The 24,393-nt window shown below is 46.9% G+C and overlaps 1 protein-coding gene across 8 annotated transcripts in view; it reads left to right on the forward strand.

Moving 5' to 3' along the window:
* Positions 1-2,425: 2,425 nt before the first annotated feature.
* The window catches only part of ATP2B3 (ATPase plasma membrane Ca2+ transporting 3), a 121,275-nt gene continuing 99,307 nt past the window's right edge, over positions 2,426-24,393 (forward strand). For 4 of the 8 annotated variants that reach the window (XM_080987428.1, XM_080987427.1, XM_080987429.1 and 1 more), the window contains exon 1: positions 2,427-2,795. The gene's annotated coding sequence lies outside the window, so the exon portion shown is untranslated. Of the gene's footprint in view, positions 2,796-24,393 lie in introns of all 8 variants that reach the window. The other 4 variants (XM_080987434.1, XM_080987431.1, XM_080987432.1 and 1 more) reach the window with 2 other exon arrangements.

Below are 24,393 nucleotides of genomic sequence, written 5' to 3' on the forward strand. Positions count from 1 at the left end.
TTATATGCCAACGCCATCATCAGGCAACAGTTTGTAGGAAGGTTTGGAGGGGACCCCAAATTTTAGGGTTCATAGTCAATGTTAAGTACAAACCCCATGTTTGGTGTATCAATTGCTCAGTTTGTGGGGTGCTGCAAAGTGCAGGGTTATCTCCAGTGCTTTTTTTTCTTTAAAAATGTTTGGGGTACTCTCATTTTGATTCAAGAAAATCACCATTTTATAGTTCAAATCCGGAAAAATAAATGCAGTAAATGGACAAAAGTACAAAGATTCACAAAATGTTTAGGCGTATGCGTACCCCTGCGTCCCCCCAGAAAAAAGCACTGGTTATCTCTGCAAGATGCTGCAAATCAACTGGTTTGAAGGGGATCCCATATTTTGGGGTTCGTAGTTAATGGCACTGATTGTAGGCAATGAAAAAGCAGCGACACCGGGGCATCCACTCTGCACTTGGTAACCTCTGTCAGACCACTATGAATTGCATCAGTTGCAGCCTTCATCAATAGCTCCACAGCAACCCTTGGTAAGTGCAATGTTTACACCACCACACCCACCAAACCAGTTGCTTTGTATGAGTGTCCATGAAGAAGAACTTGATAAACCTCCTGTTTTCATTGCCAGCCTAGAACTGCAAACTGCTCCATAAATCGCAACAGCAACACACAGGATTTCTCAAGCATCCGGAAGACCTGTGTTCATCTCAATGGGTCATAACATGCTAGATGTGGCAACATAAACCTGTACAAAACGAAGGACAATAATATTTCTATGGTAGCAAATGCTGATCTCTTAGATTTCTGTTTTGCAGAAGATAGCTGCTCAGAGTGTCAATTTTGGGGGCAAATCTTTGTGCCTAGTGAAGTGAATCACCTCTTATTTGTGGACAAAGAAATTGGAGGTAGAAGCTGAAGACCATTTCACTAAGTGGGGTGAAATTCTCTTGCAGTTTCTCAGAGGTGAGACTTATTATAAGCAGTGACAGTAGCATAGTTTTATCCCCCCCCACCACCACCACAACCCTCTGATTAGTTATTGTAGCTCTTGCAAGTGGCAACAGCAGCAACTGTGTACCTGGTCACTCTTTTGCATCCTTCTCAATACTTGGAGTCCTTCCAGGGCATTGAGGAGGGTGCAGTGGCATCACACACACACACACACACACTGGAGAATATTTGAAAACAATCCTGCAAAGTGGCCTACTTTTTCTAGGGGACGGTGAGAGAAAAGGATGGGATTAGTCTTCTGATACATTTCTGTTCAGTTCTAACACAAATTGGTTTTGGTGACAGATGTAATCTGTCTGACTAGTTTATTCTGTCATCAGAGAATGCAAGCTTCAAGTTACAGAATGCTTCATCAGGCAGTATGGAAAAGTAGCTGAACATCAGGAATGTTTGTTTTCAACCACTTCATTATTTAGATGGGCTTGAACATGCGTAACCAAGCGCTGAGGTGGATTGTGACCCTGTTCATGAAGTTTTCAGCAGTCAGAAGGAGAGAGAAAATGAGAATAGTTGACTGGAAGAGATATCACAGACAGTTGTAATGACCCAAAACCTGGCAGGGATTATAGCACTGCACAAACAAGAGGATAGAAAGAAGATAGGCACAGGAGATCAGCTAGATTGATCCAAATTCACCCAGGTGTCTTTCTGTTCGATAGCTGCAGGATCCAGCAAAAGCACCAGGTGCAAGTGCAATAGGCTCTGAGTAGAGGAAAGGGGTAAAGGGCTCCTCCTTTTTACCCTTCATAATAGTAGTGGTGTTGGGTGACATGGTGGCAAGGGCAGTTTTCCTGACTCTCCACAGCACCCTGCCAAAATGGCTGAAAAAGCCCTCTCTTCTGTTGTGTGTGGCACCCTTAGCTGGGTCCTGCCACTCTGTGTCTGCGTCGCTAGAATGCAATGGATAAGAGTTTGAGGCTTGGCTGTGGCAGGCCCAGGTTCAAATCACCACTTGGCTATGAAGCTCCGTGGATGAGCTTGGGAAAGGCACTCCCTCTCAGCCCATCCACCGCCACCAGCACCACTCAGGCATCCGGAGCTGCCCACTTGGCCAAGGACTCTGTGGCTGTGGCTGGGATTCTACAGGGGCAGGTACGATCTGCACCAAGCAGATGGTCCTTCCATCGCTGCATCCCTGCATCCTTTCCATCAGTGACGGAGAGGCTGCTTGGAACGTACCATCACCGGGACTGGAGTGGGGGGAGGAAGCAGCCATCTGTGAGTTCCAGCAATACATCTATGGGTGTCTCTTGATTTGGGGAGGTGTGGAGAACAAGGAGGAGTTGGGGGGATGGACCTGGCTGCGTGAAGTGGGGGAGGGGGGTGCAGGAGGCTAGAACTGCGATTGGTTCTCGGCCTCCAGTCACATCTCCCTCCCCCCCGCTTGCACCACAGTTCCCCTCCTCCCCTCGTCTCCCCCTCCCCGCTCTGCTGAGATTTGCAGCTGGACCAGCGCTCAGCGAGCTCTCTCCATCCTTGCAGGATGTAGCCGCTGCGATGCCAGCCGCAGCATCCCCGGGGCTGTAGACAACCGGCTCCCCCCACCCTTGCCCTGACCCTCCCCTTCCCTCCGATCCCCTCCTGAGGGGGGCAAATCAGGCCGAGGAAGCTCCCCCTCCTTCTCCTCCTCCTCTCGACTGGATCCGGGCCAAGAGAGAGAGAGAGAGAGAGAGAGAGAGAGAGAGAGAGACCCGCAGTTCCACCCCACGCTTCATCTTCTCCCCGCAGCGGATTCCCTCACCTGCCTCCCTCCTCCCCACCTCAGTCTCTCCTGGGTTCTAGCATGGCCTGGTAAGTAGCTCCTCTTGAGGAGACTTTCTATTTTGGAGGGGAGTTGAGGGAATAAAGAGAGATGGAAAAGACTGTCGGTCAAAACATAAAAATAAAAGAGCCTGGGGGTTTTTTCCGGAGGGGGGATATGGATGAAAGACGCCCCCTTCCTCCTCCTGCGGAGGGGACTCCGGGCAGCCTCCGTCATCTGTAACGCAGAGATGCGCGGAGCTGGGGGTGGGCGCGCGGGGAGGGAGGGCAATGCGGTCGGGATGGCGTGCGGACAAGTCACTGCAGAAAAAAAGGTTGGGTGGTCGGGTGGGATTTAAAAAGAAAAAAATGACCTTACTAGACTTTCCCTGCAACCTTTAATTTAGGGATGAGGGAAGAGAGGAGAGGCGTTGAGCAGAAGACCTGGAGGAGGAGGAGGAGGAGGCAGAATTCGAAAGCGGCTCCAGCTTTAGGGAGGGAGAAGTGGCAAAATGTGCATGGGGAGGGCAGGGGAGGGGGGGAGAGCGTCCCGTGTCTCGCGCGTGGCCCCGCTCCCACCTCCTCTACTGCCCCTTCCCATCATTTTCGCCTTGGCGTCTATTTCTCCGCCGGTGCACCTTGCAATGCCTGCCTGCATCTCAAGGTGACAGCGACATGTTCCTGTGGTGACCGTGTGTGTGTGTGTGAGAGAGAGAGAGAGAGAGAGCGCTGAGCGCGCACACACACACGGAGCGAAAAGGGAGCGCGAGAGAGGAGGCAGCGCCGGTGACGTACCTGGCCAGATCAGCAAAGGGGGTGTGGGTGGGGGCGTACTTCAAGCCCAATAGGGATCTCCCACCCACCCACCCACTGCAGCGATGTACCTGCATTAAACGGAGGGCAGCAGGAGGAGGGGGCAGCCACTTAAGCTTCTGACAGCTCCAAGCCTCCCCCATCCCTGCTGTCGTATGTGGGGGAGGGGAACACTCCTTCTCCCTCCCCAAAATGTCTTGGCTGATGGAAGAACATGTGAATGTGGGAACGAATCTCTCGGGATCCTTTGGGGGCAGCTTCTTTCAGTGGCTTGGGCTGGATAATGAAAGGAAACGGAGGGGCCGAGGGATTGGCTAGGGAGACTGCGAACGAAGAAAGGAGACGAAATGATCGCTGTATCACTTGGCGGGATGGCGAGAGAGAAAACCGAGGGCAAAGGGCTGAAGTACGCGGGGATGGGTCGAGAAAGGCCCGAGACAGCAGGGAGATGGGGGGGGGGGGGTATTCTGCGGGGTGTTCCATCTCAGAGCCCGGCTGATCTCGCTCAGCTCCAAAGGTCCCTTCGGTCCCGGGAGAGGCTAGCCTAGCCAGACGCCCCATGGTAGCGCAAAAGCGGCGCTGGAAGGATGCGAGGGGATGTGAGCCTCCCTTTGGGGTTTATCCCCCCGAGATACACTGCTTCTTGTCCCGCAGGCTCCCTGTCTTTCTTGGCCTTCTCCCCCGCCCGCTCCGCCCCGGGCCAGCCAACGGGCCTCACGGCGACCTCAGCTCGTTGCGAGGGCGGACGGCTCCGGAGAAGGACGTCTTGGGAAGGAGACCAGGCGGCCGGCGCCGAGGGCGGGGGGAGGAGAGCCTGCCTGCGCGGCCGCCGAGTCCGCCGGCAGCTCGCCAAGGGCACCGAGCGAGCGAGCGCCTTCTCCGCGCTCTCCTTTGGCGCATTGCTCGGGATGGCAAGGCGGGCGGGCGGGCGCGCTCCGGCGCTTGCTTTTTTCCAGGCAACTGCAGGGGAGGGGGCGGGCTCCACAGGCTGCCGGGGCTGGCTTTCTCTGTTCCTGATTGGCCGAGCAGTCCTGATTGGCAGCGCGTGGGGGGCGGTGGGGAAGAGTCTGGCGGAGGCGGGGCGGGCAGGGCGAGGGGGCCTTGGCGGGGAGGGGGCTCTGCCGTGGGCTCCCACGCGGGGGGCGGAAGCGCAGGAATCTCTGGGCCCGGCAGCAGGTGGCAAATGGGGGCGGGGGCGGCAGGAAGGTTGGCAAGACCGGGATGGCCCCCCGCAGCCCCACCTGGCCTTTGCCTTTGCTTCCCGGGGTGGGGAGGGAACTCCTTCCCTTTGAGGGTCATCCTCTTGTCTCCCTCCCTCTGCCTCTGCTGCTGCCAGAACTTCACGACCCCTCGGTGCAACGGAGTGACGGGCACTTCTGCGCTCTGTGCAGAATGAACTGGTGGAATTCGCTGCCCGCGCAAGATGTCTGGGGCCCTGGCTGCTGCTGAGTGGGCTGCAGAAGGGGATTGGACAAAGGCGCGAAGGATGAGAGGCCTCCCAGTGGCTTGTAGCCAGACTGGAGCCTCCACGTTCAGAGGCAGAATACCTTTGGGTACCATATGTTGTGAGAACAAGCAGCGAAGGATCCAAGGGTCGCCTGTGCTCTGCTTCCCCGAGGCGTCTGTATGGCCACTGTGGGAAAGAGGAGGCTTGGGCAAGATGGTGCCGCAACCATCTCTTGGAGTCGAGGAGGGGAGGAGGGAAAGAGTAAAGCATGAGAGAGAAAGGGAAAGAGAGAGCAGAGATCAAGAGAAGGAGAAAGCCTGGCAGAGAAATAGGACAAAAGAAGGGAAGCGAGAAAATATCCGGCCTGGATAAAGTGAGCAAGTAAAAGGTTACGGTACCCTAACTATGTGAGATAAAAATCATGGATCCCAAGTCACAGCTTAAAAGTGAGACCTGGACTTAGGAAGGGTGATGTCCACTACGGCCTAAAAGGGGCCTTGCCTTCCTCTCCCTTGGTTCATGCCCTTCCCAGGCAGGCATTCCTTCTTGTCTCGTGGGAAAGAGCAGGGTCCCCTCGACCCCACACATGTTGGGTGTTCCAGGGGGAGACCCAACTCTCACAATGCACAAGTAACACCCTCAAACAAATTGGACATATGATTACCCCACACAAAAATTTCATGCTTGTGTGGTGGAGAGGAATGATAGTCAGCCTGGTGACAACTTCCAGAGAGATAACTGAGTTTGCGGCAGCAAAGACAGCAGAGAGTCAGATGGCCTCTGGGAGGCTGAGAAATTTAATGTGGCAGCAGCTTTTGTGGGCTGGAGTCTCCTCCGTCAGTTCAGTCAGCGTGCAAGTCAGGCTCTATTCGCTCCCTTTCTCCTCCTTACTATATATATATATTCTTCTTTGCTTCTGTCATTGACACTGTGTACAACTTGTTTTTAGAAATTCTGCTTATCCAACCACATACCCACACTTCACAAGTCTATCATATTTACACAGCTCTTAGCCGACCCATCTATTTCCCTTCACCTGCTCACATGGGTCTGTGGTACCCACAGAGCTGTGCCTGGGTTCATTCATCCAGCCATCTTGAATGTTCCTCATGCTTGTTATTTTCTACACACATCTATCTTCAACGCAGCAAATTATATGGTGTGTGGAATCTCCTTCAGAACTGCAGGGACCCCGCAGCCCTTCACTGCTAAAATGGGGAAATCTGTGCTGCATCTATCTTCTCTAGTTAGACCTTGTGCTTATGATGGATGCTGTTTTAAGATTAATGACCTCCAGGAAATTTCCAGCCTTGGAAATTTAGCTTTCTCCTCAGATTCCTCCATAATTTAGCTTTCTCTTTAGCTTTCTCCACAAGAACCATGGTTAGCTCCAGTAACTAAGCATCCACCTACACCCCCCCCCCTTCTCTGCTTATATAATCCTGTATTAAGTGACCTACTCCAGTGTTTCCCCTTCTTGCGGTCGCCCTTGTCATGTCTCCGCCACTCCCCACCCTGCCCCATCTCTGGTCCCAGACCAGCCAGACAAACTTCTCCCCTCCCCCCTTAGAGAAGGCTACAGCTTTTCTGTAACAACAACTGGGGTGTCATTTTCAGATTTGGGGGCTGGGAATAAGAGTGATATTTTTCACTTGCTTTTGTAAAGAACAGAAGTGTGGAAAGGGACATTTTAAGAGCATTCTCTGTGGTTTCTTTCTGTGCTGCCTTTTAATCTCTGTAAAACTTTTAGAAAATATTTGTAAGTTGTTATTTATCCTTTAAAAATAAAAGTAAAGGGATTTGTGCTTTTGGTGTGCATACTATGTAAATTAGTTCATTTGTATGTTCGGAACAACAGGCTTTCAATATGCAGAGTTCTATCATGGAGATAGTAAGAAGTAATAAGGCCAATAAACACCTGTAGTTTGAAGAACAGGATGCCCAGGCCCATGAATGACACCTCTGATTGAATGGTTGTATCTCCATTGATAGCAAATTCTCCTAGCTTTATTTAGCATAGTATGTTATTTGTCTGTATTTGCTATTTGGTCTGTATGATCTGTCCTGCCCAGAGTCTATTATGTAAACAATTGTGGGTGGAGGAGAGAGATGTGTGCACTAGTATTTTTTGGATAATTCAACCCCAGAAATTCTTCTTGGGGCATTTTCTGCACCTTTGGCTTTCCACATCTTCTATGGAATATCTCTACAGATACATATTTAATGTACCTTATTAGGATATCAGATGCTTAAACCAGAAACTTAATGAATATTCACGTTTGGGATCTAGCCTAGGAAAGGGACTTCAGGCGTAGCAGGGAATTGCATAGCACAACACCAGCTGCTGTGATTGGAAGGCAATATGAATCCTCTGGATTGGCCAGATCTGATGGAAATACTAGGAAGGTGAGCTCCAGGGCTCCTGCTAAAACCACTGAGTGTGTGTTTCTTTCCAAACTTTTGTCTGCCAAGATAATGCACAATTCCTGTGTGTGTGTGTGTGTAGGGGCAACTGCAGAGGAGAATGCATAGATGAGAATGATGCTTAATCCCCTGCCTTCAATTTATTTCTCCTAGTGTGTCTCTGCCCCCCCCCCCCGCCTGCCTCCTCCAGATGAGCTTATTTCCAATTTCTGAACCTGGCTGGGGGAACGCAATGTACAATGGCCTGGGGGAAGGGGGCATTTTCAGGGGGAAATTGAGAAGTAGTTTTCCTAGTCCTTGAAAGTTCATTTCAGGCAAGAGATCAATGCCAGGTTTGGTTTCAGACACTTCCACTCATAGCTCCATCCAGGCCCTAATCCAGCCTTTGCCAACCTGGTGCCCTCCAGATGTTTCAGACTATAATTGGCTGGAGCTGGTTGTCCAAAACATCTGGAGGGTGCCCAAGGCTGCCATAATGCATTGATTTTCTGCTACTCATTCATTCTCTTTCATTTGTCATCCGATTACATGCTTTCTATCCATCTGTGCATTAATCCACTGGTGGGATATTGAGAAGCCCGTAAACCTGGCCCCTGGCAGAAGTTGCATTTTGAAAGGCCTTCAGTCTGTAACAATAAGTGAAAACAATCGTATTAATACCTCACAAAGATGCCAAATATTTTTACTAGGCCAAGAAACCCACTAGTAGCCCACTCTCTGTATATTATTATATAAATGAGAAAATTTTGGTATACATTGGAATGTGGCTCATGATCATGAGTGCTCATGATTTGACTGACTGATTATCTTTGGGAAGGGAATTTTTTTTTTTTAACTGAACATGATGATTTGTGGTTCAGGCAGGGCTTTTTTCAGCTCTCAGCCTCTCAGGTGGCACCATTACCATTCTAAGATAACAAGGGAGGTGTTCATGGTGAGTTCCAGCACTTCTTTTTCTAGAAAAATAGCACTGGGTTCAGGGACAAAAAACCTCAAATCCTCAAGCAGCAGAATTCTGTTACCTGTATAAAATATGCGAAATATTATTTTGCATAATTTTTGCTGCTTTTATTTAACCAGAAGGTTAAGAAATCTGCCCAAATGAAAGATGATTCAGCAGTTTTTCTGATTTCCAAGAAAACTTTGCTAGACTTAGCACTCAACATAGCTTTGTTTCCATTAGGGAAAGGACCTTGCTTTTCATACATTAAAGGAAACTGAATACTGTGCCCAGTATTGGTTCACCTTGCTTCACTTTCAAAGAATCAACATGTGTACAGCCCTCATCATAGCAAATGGCTCTGCTTGGTATGCAGGGGGGCTTCAGCATGGTGTTCTCCATTTGAGATTCACCAAGATTATGGTGGTCATAATCTTATGATTATGTGTTGAATTTGATGGCTCCTTTGTCCAACGCATCTGTGACCCACCATCTGCACTGGGCCACAGGCAGTGAAGCACATGGAGTTGAAGTAGGAGCCCTGGAAGGATTAGGACCAGAGTTTGCTGGCATCCTGGAGCAGATCCGCAGGCCAGCCAACCTAGAAGCTGAGCTAATGGTATGCCAGGATTTGAGCTCTGCTAAGCTCACCCGAAGGAGGGCTGAAATGAAGGCCAGAATCAAGCAGCAGGGAGATGGGGAGGAATAGGCAGGCAGAGATCTGGCGAGCCATACAAGCAAGGCCAAAGTCAGGAAGAGATTCTTAAATGCAGATCTGATTAGATGGGAGCAAGGGGTTGCCTTTGATGGAGCTATGCTAAGACTGGAGTTGCAGGGCAGGGAGAGAATAGAATCACAGAAGTGTGGAGTCGGAAGGGACCATGAGGTTGATCTAGTCCAACCCCCTGCAATGGAGGAATCTTTTGACCAATGGGCAGCGGCGTAGCTAGCTGCTCCAGCACCCGGAGCGGCAGGGGCGCCTGCAGGGGCGCCATAGTGATCCACACACGGGGGTGCTGCGGCAATCCATGCACGGGGGCGCTGCGGCGATCTGCCCAGGGGGGCGGTGCAGCAAGCTGCCCAAGGAGTCCGCCTGGTGGACGCAAGCCCCACGGTGCCATTTTGGGCAGCGTGGGGCCCGGATCCACTGCGTTACTCCCAGGAGAGATTTGTGTCTCAGGCGCACTGCAGGCCAGCCCCCGCAGTAAGTGTCGACCCCCGCAGTGTGCGCTTTTGTCACCCCCCTCAAGGATGACACCCAGGGTGGGTCACACACCACTTCCTATGCCCCTGCCAATGGGGAGCTCAAACCCATGAACCTGAGATTAAGAGTCTCATGCTCTACCAACTGAGCTATGTTTCACTTACATCAAATTCATTTTCCCTCTCCCCCTCTGTGATCTCAAGTGGATGGGGGCGCTACTAGCCCACAGACCAAGGAGACTCCTGGTTTGAGTCCCAGCAGGTGGATGCTGACCTCCTACTCAAGCTCCTTCCTCCTCTTTTCATCCAGGTTTCTTCATCCATCCTTACAGATACTTCCCTTAAAACACTGTGAACCATCCATTTCAACTGAAGCCTGCCTGCCTCTCTCTGTGTGTCTGTGTCTCACTTCTCCTGCTTGGCCCTTGCCAGGGGTCAGTGCATTACTGATCAGCCTTGGTCTCCTACCCCTTTGGCCGAACGCAGCCAGCCGGGCCTCTCTGCTATCAACAGCTTATACATTATTTAGGCAGCCAGTACCCATTTCAATCAGACAATGGAGTGTAGCTCCTGCCTCAGAAACACTGCAGGCAGAATTTATGGGTGAAGATGGATGCAAAGCTGCTGGGGCAGGGGGGGAATACTGGTTCTGCAAGGTTGGAGGCAGAGGCTGGTTCAGGGTGCTGAGTGGCCCACAGCCTTTACATCAGTGAAATGCTTGGGGGGAAACTCCAATAACAAGACTTCAGTTTCTTTAAAAGAAAAAATTAATAACACAACAAATTAACAGATAAGTGCAAGAATGTTCACATAGTGCTTGTGAAAATAAAAGGGCAAACCACTTGTTTCAGTGGGTGAGAGGGACAGCACCAGTGAGCCATCATTTTGGTCTGCGGACTTGCCTACCTGTCATTTCAGTTAGGAACTTGGGAATAAGCTGGAGCTGATCCTACAGCGGAGGGGTGTGCTGTGAGCACTCAGTTTACGTTGCATTTCTTCCCCTTCTGTTTGTTGCTTGCCCTGTTAGGTGGACTAGAAATTCAGGGCCACACTGCAAGAAATCTGTGGCAAATGTGAACAGGCACCCAGCCATTCACCATAATACATGGCAACACGCTCTGGTTGGCCAGCAGTCCAGCATACCCTCAACACACTTCTTTTGTCACATCCAGCCTTGACATTTTCAAGTGCACACCACAGAGTTTAATGGGGTTTATTCAAGATAAATGGGCATTGGATTGAAGATTTAGTCATATATGAAAAAACTTATGGAGTGAAAAAGAATTCAAAGGTGGTGTACACAGGTATAAGATTTAGCAGTGTTTTGAGAGCACATAACCTAGAACCGTAATGTCCCTCCGGAAGTTAACAGACTACAGTACCCATCATTCCTGTCCTCTGGCCATGCTGATTAGTAAGGCTGGGTGATACATCGATGTATCATCACAAACTGATTTGAAGTCCATATTGTCATATCAGTTTCATTTCTTTTAAAGAGAGAGATTAGGGTTCAGGCAGAGATAGCAACCCTGCCATTTGACCTGGAAGGAAGCTCTGATAACTAACTCTAAGTGAGCAAGTGACTGGCTGCAATTGCTTTTGTGCAGCATTTCCCAACCTGGTGCCCTCCAGATATTTGACTCTGAATGCCCATCAGCCCCAATGGACAGGGAAGATGGAAACTGTCTTCTAGCAGCGTCTGGGAGGCGGGCTGCTCAGGGTGCGGAAGCTGCTTGAGTGGTAAATAAGAGGTACCTTGCTGCACATGTTCAGACATGTTTGGCCTGTAGCACTTTTTACTTTGCTTAGTATCTTTCATTAAAGTAGCGCCAGGGTTGCAGATGGAAGGCAGTACAGCTAAATGAGAGTGGCTGAAACAGGAGACTGTGAGAAAGGTTCTTATGCAAGAGTATTGGCAATAGAGGTTTTTGGGGTGCTGTTTTTAAAAACATTTTTTAATTTTTTATTTATAAAATTAGTTTTACAGCATCAAAACCCCCCTAAAAACCATACGATTTATTAAGTATATATAATTTCGACTCCCCTCCCCCTCTTTCTGCAGTTCCTTATTTTTATAATATTTTACTGCATTTCCAAATTTAATTTAATTTAATTTAATTTTTAATTTAATTATTTAATTTAACTTTTAAAAAACATTATTGAGAAAAATCCAGTGTTCCTGAATCGCAGACCCGACCCTGGACCTTTGCTCAATAAAAATAAAAGGTGGAGGGGCTGATGAATGTGCCCCCACACCAATTATCCATAGCAACCTAACTTCAAGAATCTGCACTTGCAATTTGGGCGAGGCTCCAGCTTGAGGCTTGCAGTCAAGATTTGAGTGGTCAGATGGAAAAGAGGACCAGGGTCTTCCTGCCTTTTTAATGGTCGTGTAGAAGGAATTTCAGCCTCTTGAGTGGAACGTCTTCTGCACAACTGTTAACTGTGCCGGACACACCTCGTCCTCCTTGAAAAGTGGCAGCCCCTCTAGGGTGCAGGATAAGACACCTGGTCTAGGTGGAATCTTGGTTTTTATTCCATGTGGGGCAACGTGTAATCTGACTCCCTCCCTTGAGCATAGTTGTGGCCTGTTCTTTTCCTTGTCTGATCTGGTGCCTTTTCACACATTTCAAGTACTGTATCTGTGTCCAAGTGTGGTTTTTTTCTCTCCACTGCTTTCTCTGCAAAAACCCACTCTTTACCGCCAAATTGGAGCAAATGGCAATCCGTAGAAAAGCTGAATTGCCCATTGCTCTGATTAAGCAGTAACAAGCATGTTTCTCTGGGGAAAGTGATGTGGTAAAATAAAACAACAACACTCAAGATACAGGCCAGGAAAGCACAGGGCAAAAGTTGCTGCATCTAATGCAAAGAGCATCATCAGTCAGGGCCTTGTGGTATGAGCAGCTGCCGTATTTCAACAGGAAGCTACAGGGCATGAACTGATAGGAAATGAAGCAGAATGTCCACCCCTAAACTTACAATATTGAAAGCGGCCTTGTGTATAACTGCTCTGATAGCATCATGAGCACAGATCATTATGAAGGCACAATAAAAGGATGACTGGAAGGGCCCTGAACTGGTTATAAGGCAACGTTTCATGTTCCTCTGGAAATTTTCAGGTGCACATTAATCCAGCGTTCTAGGGCCTTTCCCTTGCTTTCTGGGCAGAATTCAAGATGATGAGTTTCCTGAAGCCCTCAGTTTGCTTGGCCTCATCATGCTCTATTGAAGGCTACCTTTTGTTCCAGGCCCCCATCACAATCTCTGCAGGCTCCGCTCCTCTAACTGCACCCACAATGTGGCAAATCCATGTGGTGCTATAGGTAATAATTCTCTAAAGCAGCTCCACAATTATGGCGCACTTCACCGAGCATGGACAGAATCCAGAAATGCTATGACACTTTTTCATTTGGACCAGCGTTGTTTGCTAATGTTAACCCAGGAAGGTTATCTTGCCCTTTTTGTATTTGGCGTGATTTTGGAGAGACATGTAATTATCTGGGATCCTGAGGGAGTATGGACTTAAAAAACAAAAATCAAAGCCCACCACTACCAAAACGAATTTCAACCCTCTTTGCACATTCTTGCTCATATTGAAATGTGAAGGCATGATGGAAAGCTGGCAGGGGTCATTTTTAAACCAGATGTAATACAGTTTGTACACTTGGCTTTTAGCATTGTGTGTGAAAACACCTTTGGTGCTGAAATAAACAGGAATATTAATAAAATAAATAAAATGCTGCTGTTAACTCAGTTGGAGATCTGCAGAAGATATACTGTATTTTTCCATCTATAGGACATCCCCATGTATAAGATGCCCTCTATTTTGGGGGACTCAGATTTAAGAAAATGGGGGGAGATATATCCATGTATGACACCCCCTAATTTTTGACATTATTTTTTAGGAAAAATACCTAGTCTTATACACGGAAAAATACAGTATATTTTCTTTTGCAAGAGAAAACATCACTATAGTATTTGACAATACAGTGGTACCTCGGGTTACAGACGCTTCAGGTTACAGACTCTGCTAACCCAGAAATAGTACCTCAGGTTAAGAACTTTGCTTCATGATGCGAACAGAAATCGTGAGGCGGTGGCATGGCGGCAGCGGGAGGCCCCATTAGCTAAAGTGGCACATCAGGTTAAGAACAGTTTCAGGTTAAGAACGGACCTCCAGAACAAATTAAGTTCTTAACCCGAGTTACCATTGTAACACAAACAAAAATATTCTTATTGTTAACAGCCTGATCCTATGAATATTTCCTCTGATATAGTCCCAGTGTTTTCAGTGGAGCTTATTATTCCTATTCCTGTTCCTGTTCCTGTTCCTGTTCCTGTTCCTGTTCCTGTTCCTGTTCCTGTTCCTGTTCCTGTTCCTATTCCTATTCCTATCCTATTCCTATTATTGAAACGACATTTCTGTGCGCTTTGGTTTCCATAAAGGTGTTCCTTTGCACCAGAAGTGGTTTAGTCATGCTGGCCACATGACCTGGAAAGCTGACTGTGGACAAACGCCGGCTCCTTTGGCCTGAAAGGGAGATGAGCACCGCAACCTTATAGTTGCCTTTGACTGGACTTAACCATCAAATTTGCAGATGACACCAAACTGGGAGGGGTGGCTAACACCCCAGAGGACAGGATCACACTTCAAAACGACCTTGACAGATTAGAGAACTGAGCCAAAACAAACAAGATGAATTTTAACAGGGAGAAATGTAAAGTATTGCACTTGGGCAAAAAAAATGAGAGGCACAAATACAAGATGGGGGACACCTGGCTTGAGAGCAGTACATGTGAAAAGGATCTAGGAGTCTTGGTTGACCACAAACTTGACATGAGCCAACAGTGTGACGCGGCAGCTAAAAAAGCCAATGCAATTCTGGGCTGCATCAATAGGAGTACAGCATCTAGATCAAGGGAAGTAATAGTGTCACTGTATTCTGCTCTGGTCAGACCTCACCTGGAGTACTGTGTCCAGTTCTGGGCACCACAGTTCAAGAAGGACACTGACAAACTGGAATGTGTCCAGAGGAGGGCAACCAAAATGGTCAAAGGCCTGGAAACGATGCCTTATGAGGAACGGCTAAGGGAGCTGGGCATGTTTAGCCTGGAGAAGAGGAGGTTAAGGGATGATATGATAGCCATGTTCAAATATATCAAAGGATGTCACATAGAGGAGGGAGAAAGGTTGTTTTCTGCTGCTCCAGAGAAGCGGACACGGAGCAATGGATCCAAACTACAAGAAAGAAGATTCCACCTAAACATTAGGAAGAACTTCCTGACAGTAAGAGCTGTTCGACAGTGGAATTTGCTGCCAAGGAGTGTGGTGGAGTCTCCTTCTTTGGAGGTCTTTAAGCAGAGGCTTGACAACCATATGTCAGGAGTGCTCTGATGGTGTTTCCTGCTTGGCAGGGGGTTGGACTCGATGGCCCTTGTGGTCTCTTCCAACTCTATGATTCTATGATTCTATGATTCTATCAAAGGGTCCTTTACTTTTACCTTTTTTATTATACACATAATGAGAGTTAAGAGTGAAGTGTGATGCTTGTATTATTTCTGCATCCAGTGAGGCTTACTCATAAGTAAGGAAAGCTATCTCAAATAACAATAATTTAATTGCATGTTCTGATTTCTGATTTCTTTACAAAAATACTTGATAGCAGACCAGGTCTTTGGAGAGCACTAGAATTGTGTTGGCTTTGAATCTGGATTAGTGGCAGCTCAGATATTTTGCAGAATATTTGCCTTGCAGAGCTCTGGTGGTGCCTTAAGGCAGGATTCTAGTGGTAAAGCTGAGGTTGTAGATTTCCTCCTCCTCCATGATATTTTGCTTTGCTTTAAGCCTGAAGGCACTCTATGCAGCAATCTCATTGAAGCTGAGCAAGTTCTGGTCCGTATCTGGATGGGAGATCACTTAGGATGCTTGCCTCCTTGAATTCCATGGAAGGATGGCAGGATATAAATTTCACCAATTAATCAATAATGTCTTGTGAACTTGCTGCAGTGGATTTCCTTGCTCTTATGTTCTAGCATTTTCCATAGTGGGTGGTGATGGAGAGAAGTAAGTAAGAAGTAGTAGTAGCCTCTCAAACGAGAAGATGACATGCCTCTTCCAAATAAAGGCAATGCAAGGAAACGCTCTCCAAGGTGCTGAACCTTGGGAGCATTGATTCCCTAACTATGTTGGCACACACTGATGTTACCGTCAGAGGCCCAGATTTTTGCACCTTGAAAAGTCAGGTCATCAAGTTGGATACAGCCATCAGTTCTGGGGGTAGGGAGTCCTTTTGCATTATTGACAGTCTTCCCTCGGTGCCAGTATTTGGGCATTAACATCATCTTGAAGAAAGCAGCAAGGACACTCTGGGATTCCCAGATGCAGCCCGGCCTCCAGCCCCTGACAGGTGCAGGGGAACCCCAGAAGCACCACTGATGCCCAGAGAGCACTGCTCCATCTCTCTGGACCCTGAAGTGACTAAGCAAACGGCAGGGTGGGAAACTCCAGAGACACGAGGCACTGGGCTGCTACCCTCCAGTTTCTGGAGGATACCCACCCATTGTTCCACAAACTGATTGAAAGAATATGTAGTTGTTGTTGTTGTTGTTGTTGTTGTGCATAGGATGATGTGTCCCTCCAGTTTTAACAACCACCACTCTGTGCTCCAGCTGTCAAAAGTCAAAGAAACAACAACAACAACAATTTATTTGTACCCCACCCATCTGGCTGGGTTTCCCCAGCCACTCTGGGTGGCTTCCAACAAAGATCAAAAATACATTAAAATGTCACACATTAAAAACTTCCCTAAACAGGGCTGCCTTCAGATGTCTTCCAAATGTCAGGTAGTTGTTTATCTCTTTGACATCTGATGGGAGGGCATTCCACAGGGCGGGCGCCACTACCGAGAAGGCCCTTTGCCTGGTTCCCTGTAGCTTTGCTTCTCACAGTGAGGGAACCGCCAGAAGGCCCTCAGCACTGGACCTCAGTGTCCAGGTAGAACGATGGGGGTGGAGATGCACCTTCAGATATACTGGACCGAGGCTGTTTAGGGCTTTAAAGGTCAGCACCAACACTTTGAATTGTGCTTGGAAATGTACTGGGAGCCGATGTAGGTCTTTCAGAACTGGTGTTCAGAATTGGCAACTGAATCCTGTTTGTCCCAAGACCTTGAAGATTAAAGCATTCCCACAGACAACCAGATTCTTTGAGTTGTAAATTAACAAGATAACCCATTCACACTGAATCCATGCCTGTCCGGGACAGCCAGGTGTCAAGAACCACAAATCAGCTAGAAACTCCCTTTCCTACAGATGGAGAAGATAACTTACTCACACTCTTAAAGACAGAAAGTCTGCATTTAAAGAAACAAATACACATTCCCAGGATTCTTTTTCCCCCCCGTTTTTTTTAAAATGATATTTCTTAAGATTTCAAAAAGAAGAATTACATAAGTAAAGAAAAGGAGAAAAAACAAAACAAAAGACAAAAGACAAAAGTAAAAATACAAGAAAAATACAAAATACAGGGAAAAAAGAATAAAAAACACTTTAAAATACATCAGTCTTTCCATGCCTTACATTCATTTCCTTACTTCCCTGACCTCCTCATACCTCCCTTTTTTGTATTCCAATTCAGTTAGTTAATTCAGCAATTTCTTTCCCTCTTTATTTTCTCTTAGTCCTTTAACTTAATATACTATAACTTGGGATTTTCACCTGTTAACAGTCCATTTTTACATACGCCTTTATAACATTGCTGCTTAAACCACTTAACTTCATTCTAACATCATTCTAACATTCATTAATTTTACAATATTTCTGTAGATAGTCTTTAAATTTCTTCCAGTCTTCTTCCACCGACTCTTCTCCCTGGTCTCGGATTCTGCCAGTCATTTCGGCCAATTCCATGTAGTCCATCACCTTCATCTGCCATTCTTCCAGATACACATTCCCAGGATTCTACAGCACCTGGCTCTCCCACAATGCTCTTCTTTAACATGAGTTTTAGCCTGCTAAGATTTCCCAACATCACTACACCCCCCCCTCTTTGCATGTAGGTGAAGTCTCTAACTCACCAAGGGCTTGAGACCCATCAGCTCCCTTCACCTGGTTTATCTGGCCAGTCGAAGCTATTTCCCAGGGTGTGGCCACTGCCACATGCTGACAGCTTCTAGGAGCCACAGGTGAGAGCTGAGTGCAGGGTTGGGACCAAAGGTGGGCAAACAAACCCAGAAGGAGCATGACATGTCCTACACTGGAGGTACTACCCCTCCCCTAACACTCCATACAGCCCAACAAGAATCATATTATAGTTGTGAATATATGTTACTGTTGGTTCCCAGCTTTCTGCTATTCTTCTGCAGTCTCTTATATGCCCTTGATATGCTGTCAGTTTTCTTAAATTAATAATCTCCCTTATACATATTGGTGTATCTCACTGGGGGCCTTCACCCCTCTGTAAGCCTCACTGGAAAGGATTATGTGCTGTCGCAATCATTCCATTTGCCTCAATGTGGTTTGGCACAATAGCATCTGAGTTACTTGGAAACTGAATTTCACAACTTTACGAACACACCGAATTTCTGGCAGATTTAAGCATTTGGAGAAGAAGGTGTGTTTGCAGTAGAACACAAACACTTTCTTTTTAAAGTCCCCTTTCAATTTTATAACACCGTAAAGTGAAAATGTGTTTATCAAGTAGTAGGGAAATGTAAACCCCAAATTTTATTTTTCACAGTTGCTTTTGCAGGACATGGCATCTAAGATCACAGTCTACAAAAATGGTACACTCATTTGGCTTGCTGAATATATAAAATAAATGCAATTGTTTTCCTATGTCAGGTTTTGAAGGATGTGCCATCTGGTTGCCATCTGGCTACCCATCTGACTAGGGAGGTGGGTCACAGCTGAGGCCTGAATCTGAATTCCTTCATTTTCCAAGGTTGCCAGCCATTAACTTGGATGTTCTGCCTTCCTTAGAAGCCTTAAAGGGAACAGTGGAAGGCCTGATAGTCAGAACTGCTGGTTAATTTTCATGTCTTTATCTTATCTTTATACTTACTGAATACACCCACCCACACCTCTGTCAATCTGTCTATCATCTATCTATCATCTATCTATCTATCTATCTATCTATCTATCTATCTATCTATTGTTGTAAATAAAAATATGCCCTTTTCCCTTATGGGGTATCCAAGAACCCATATAGAGTCCTTACATAGGTTCCCTATTGGTAGGAGAGAATAACAGAGGCCAACCAGAGCATATTGAGAAGCAAAGCAGCTAGTAAGCTTGATCTTTATTGATCTGTTGCAACAGGGTGCTCCCCTCACACACAGGAGAGGAGGAGGACCCACAAAAATGCTGTGCAAGGGCTTATAAAGACTTTTGAAATTCCCATCCTGTAGATCAAGACCACCCCCAGAAACATTATGCATACATCACAGAAGGGGTGTAACCTAAGACCACCCCTCAGATACATCACAGAAAAGGTGGTCTTAAAACAGAAATTTCATTATTGTTTTTCTCTTATCCTTGTTTATTTCCTGTCTGGCAGGTTACTTGATTGGATTGCCTGCGGAGCCTGGCCAGTCTTTTGTAGTGATAAATAGTTCCTGGGCCAGGTCACAGGCTCACACCCTTATTCAAACACAGACATACCCTTAAGACAGGATTTGTGAAGGAAAAGACAATGGGGAGGCTTTTCCATTTTGACCTTGCAGAGAAAACATTTGGTCAGTTTAGGAATCAAAATGGTTCCAGGTTGGCCTTCCTGTGCTGATCCATGTATGTGCGGTTATGAACATTACCATATATCTAAGACCATAAAATTCCTATCACATTATCCCCCCTTTGGGGCTAGAATTTTTCTTAAAAACCTTTGTCCCACAAATAATATCATATGTTGTAAATGGATGCCTTGTGTAAATATATCGTATAAAAATAACATATGTTGCGTTTTGTTACTAAATTACTTGTGGCATGGTTCCAGGTTGGCCTTCCTGTGCTGATCCATGTATGTGCGGTTATGAACATTACCATATATCTAAGACCATAAAATTCCTATCACACTATCTATCATCATCTATCTATCTCAATCTATCTATCATCATCTATATCTATCTATCATCTATCTAGCTAGCTATCTAGCTATCTAGCTATCTAGCTATCTATCATCATACATCTCTATATCTACCTCCCATTACTGGGTCCAATCAGAAGTTGTAGCCCATCTTTTCCACCTATTTCTGTTCTCCTCCACCTAAGCCTAGTTCACACATATATTTACATTGTTTCTTTCTGTGGTGCTAGATATGCAATAGTCCATTCATACATGTAGGTAACCCCTTCACGTGGCAGTAATTGATAGTAACATGCATGCATGAGACCCAAGTTCCAAAAACATATTACCAGGCCATCCAACACCAACTAGGCGAGGGGTGGGTAGTGCATAGCAACATGCAGGCCATTTCACATTTTGAATCTGTTCGTCCTCTTAGCCAATGGGGAAGGCAAAAGATTGTGTCTTTCTCTAAGGCTACCATTTGAGCTCATATGGAGACTGAAATCTATGGGATGCTTCACACATACCTCTGTCTGCCTCTTTGATTTGTCTTCTCTTGGTTGCACAATGCTTCATGTGTGAGCTGAAGCCACTGACAAGCCTTGTCTGCCATTGAGAGAAGGTGGGCATTCCCTCCATGGTGATGATGGCTCTTTCACACAAGCAAGTCACTCTTTGATGCTGTGGTTATCAAGTGGCAAGTTTTCAGGTGGGAAGTAGTCCACTGAGGTGAGACATCATTTGTTCTTCTCCTTTCAACAACTAAATGTTCTTCCAGTCACCATGATTTTTAAATGCATTTTTCACAATTCACATTTTTATAAGATAAAAATGAGACATGCATTTCGTCATTTAGGATGGACAAATATTTCAATCATTCCAAAAGTAGCAAGTGATAGACATATAAGAATTCCACTCATGTAAACCAATGTGCAGCCTGATTCTATGCATGTTTACTCAGAAGTGAGCCCCACAAATTCGAACGGGGCTTACTCCAAATATGCATAGAAATGCAGCCAAGAAAGTGAGAGAAAGCTTCAGTGGGGCTTACTCTCAAGTAAATACTCATTGTGTTGCAACCAAGAAAATGAAGGGCTCATTTATCAGCACCACGCTCTAACCAAGTGAGCTATCCAGGCTCTCCCTAAAGGACTCATTATGGACAGGAAATGCCAACAGATAGATACCAAAAATTAAAAGAGTTGTACCTACAGAGTTGTACCTACCTTCTATTTTCTGTTTGAAAGCTGTCATCTGTAAGAAAGGAGTTCATGCAAAAGGGAGAAACTACTCTGGTGCTTTGTAAATCTCCTACTCGCTCCTACCCACTGGTTGCCCTGAATTTCAAATGGGAACCAGAAGTCTTTGGTTTCATTGAATTGAAGACCCCTTGATCCCATTTCCCTTGCTTACAGGCTTCAGTCAAATCTAGCACTTCCTGACTGCCCTAAGCAGAGCTCATGGAAGGAATGTGGATTGGGGCTGCGCCCAGCTCAGTACCAGGTTGGGCTAGCTTGTGGCTCAGGACTGAATGACCCTGACAGGGCTAGGAGCAGAAGCCTGAATTTCCTCCCACTTCCTCCGCCACCTTCCCTCTCCGCCAACAAGGCTTTGAAAACAAAATGCTGCTTTTATATCAATCTGTTTGGGATGCTGTAGGCAATGCTCTTCAGGCCGCCTCAAAATGGGGGTCATACAGCCAAGGTGTTGAAGAGGGCACCTGAAGCAGTGGGGAAAGGGATGGAGCAGACCTCGCCAATCCCAAGTAGCTGGGGCAGACAGGAGTTGTAGTTCAAAACATCAGGAGGACACTAGGTTGCCGAAATATGGGAGAAAGCAGGGTGAGCCCAAGGCATTCTGGCACCTGAGATGAACCACGAAATGGCCCCCTTCACTCGAGGGAAAAAGGGATGAGTGAAGTTCTATATCAGGAACAAGGCAGGAGGAAATAAAATTCTGCATTGTGATCTGCTGCCTTTGTGGATCCTGCTGCCCAAGGCAGTTCTCGCAATGTACTTTGTGGGTGGGCCGGCCCTGGGATGATGATGATGATGATGATAATGATAATAATGATAACAACAACAACAACAACAACAACAACAATTTATTTATACCCCACCCATCTGGCTGGGTTTCCCCAGCCACTCTGGGCAGCTTCCAACACAATATTAAAATACAATAGTCCTTCAGATATTGAAAGCTTCCCTATACAGGGCTGCCTTCAGATGTCTTCTAAAAGTCTGGTAGTTGTTTTTTCCTTTGACATCTGGTGGGAGGGTGTTCCACAGGGTGGGTGCCACTACTGAGAAGTCATCCTTGCAAAGCAAAGCTCTAAATGTTGCAACTGTTTAGAAAAAGAAAAAGCTGAGAGGGTTTGATGCATGTGAGCAAAACATGATGGAGATTTATAAAATTATGAGTGTCGTGGAGAGAGGTGTCTTCTCCATTCCCAACCACTCTCAGAACTTTTGAACTCAAGATCATGAAGTGGAATTGAGGCAAAGGTGGAAATATTTCATGCAATGCACAATTGCCTCAAGGTGTCTTATAGCCACACACATATATGGCTTTCCAAAAAGATGGGGGATTGTGAAGGAAATATCTAAAAATGGAGCCTCTGTGTCCAAAGGCAGCATACCTCGGAATGCTAAACAGGGGTGGCCATCTCCATCGTGCTTCCAGTGGCCCCTGCCCAGCTGCTGTGTGAGGCTGACCTGATCAGCAAGACAATGCTGATGTTCCTGGGAATACTTACCGCAGCCCCTAAGCTCCCTTCCACTCTTATTCCCTGCAATGGGCTTGTGCCAAGTTAGGGAACGTGGCAAAGCTGGAAACAGGCGGCTGCACCTCCCATCGCTTGGCAACAGATGGTAAAAATAGCACAGGCTTTGGAAGAATTTGGCTGTACTGATGCTGCAGTCTTAGAGGACCAGGACCAGGCACTCGGTGACAGGCCTGGGGCAAAGAGATAGTCTTTGGGGCAAGCTCAGCATGCTGTTATGCGGGGTTTCTCAAACTTTTTGACCTCAGATCTTCCCACCATGGGCTTGACTGATAAGGGCTGGAAGGCTCAAGCCCAGATCTTTTTCCTGGAATTTTGCACTCTCTCTTCCAGGTGTCCAGTGCCCCACAAGGGAGCCCCTTTTCTAGAGTTGGGGAAGGGCTGTTGCACAGGGGCAGAGCACTTGCTTTGCAAGGAGAGGGTTCGAGGTTCAATCCCAGGCATCTCCAAGAGAGACTGCTGTTGGAAATGCTGCTTTAAAAATTCCATTCTAGTTAGTGGCTTTTCTTCTTCTAGGGCTTGCCCAGATGGCAGTCGTTAGGGGGATTTGGAGAGGTTCTCCTGAAACACCCCCCCCCCCACACACACACTGATAGGAGTGCAAAGTGACTGGAGGCTTCAACCTGGTTTAGGCATAAGGGGAAGCCACAGTCTCCCCACTATCCGAACAAATATCCTGAAAGCCTTGCATGCAGATGGACTCAGGTTCAGTCCCCAATGGCATCCCCAGGTAGGGCTGAGAAAGCCACCTGTCTGAAACCCTGCAGAAGCACTGGCCATCATCGTAGACTATAATGAGCTAAAATGGGCCAATGAGCTGATTTGGTGCAAGAAGGGATGCGATGCTGCTGAACAACGAATGATCCTCCCACCCCCTGCCCTACTCAGAGGAGAGTTGGGTGCTAGGTCAGCCTCCAACCACATGCTGTCTCCTAAAATGTGCCCTGTCCCCACAATAATTCAATAAGTTAGCAGACAACTGTAGCCAAGAACTTGTGTTCCAGAGCACTGCATACCTGGGATTTGCTCCCCCCTCACCATCACCAAAGCCTCTTGATATCTCCCTCTTCAGCATGGGTCATTATGTTTTGCCACCCTAATCCATGGCACTCACAGCCTGAACACTGGAAACAGAAGGGATGGTCCTGCGTATAAATGTGGAGGTGTGCATGCAGATGTACTGCAGTCAAACACTGGCAGAACTGGTAGCTTTAGACAGGGCTGCATGCATGCTGAGATCTCCACTGGTGTACAGAAAAAGAGGAGAAATTGCTATTAAGCTATGAATGTGGTTTCCAGAGAACCCCAGCCTACACACACACACACACAGAGAGAGAGAGAGAGAGAGAGAGAGAGAGAGAGAGAGAGAGAGTGTTTCTAGGCCTTATGGCTGTGAAGCTGTGCCTGAAAGTGTGTGGGTGAAACACTTGCTGAAATCTGGGAAGTGAGAGGGGTGGCCAAAATAGATTTTCAGAGGACTGAGGGGTGGGGAGGTTTTCAGCACTCTGCATAGCTCATTCCCTTGCCATCCCTGCCTCCCGCACTTGCGATTAGTGCAACAAGACTTTGGCAAAAATAGTAACCAAAATTGCAAAATGCATTATGCAAAGAAAGAAAAAAGAAATGTGCAAATGTGCTCAATTTGCACAATTTTATATAGGTTACAGAATTCAGCCCTGTATAAATATTAGTGCTGAGCAATGGAGGCTGGTCCATTAGGGGAATGGGGCACTGACCCAACAACCCCAGTCTGCCCTTAGCCAGTCTCCACCTGCCTGCCTTCTCCCTTCCAACCATTGTGTTGGGGATGGCAGTGCTGCCTGCCAGGTTTCACCTCCTTAGTCTCAGTGTTGCTCCTTGTGGAACTTAGCAGGGGGGGGGGGCGATGGAGCAATACTAGACTCAGTCCATTTCACTCGTCATTGGCTCTGGCTCCAACCAACGGTAGGGTGCCCTGCCTTGGGCCCCACCAGA

Source organism: Podarcis pityusensis (assembly GCF_964106645.2).
Source record: "Podarcis pityusensis genome assembly, chromosome: 17".
Taxonomy (NCBI): Eukaryota; Metazoa; Chordata; class Lepidosauria; order Squamata; family Lacertidae; genus Podarcis; species Podarcis pityusensis.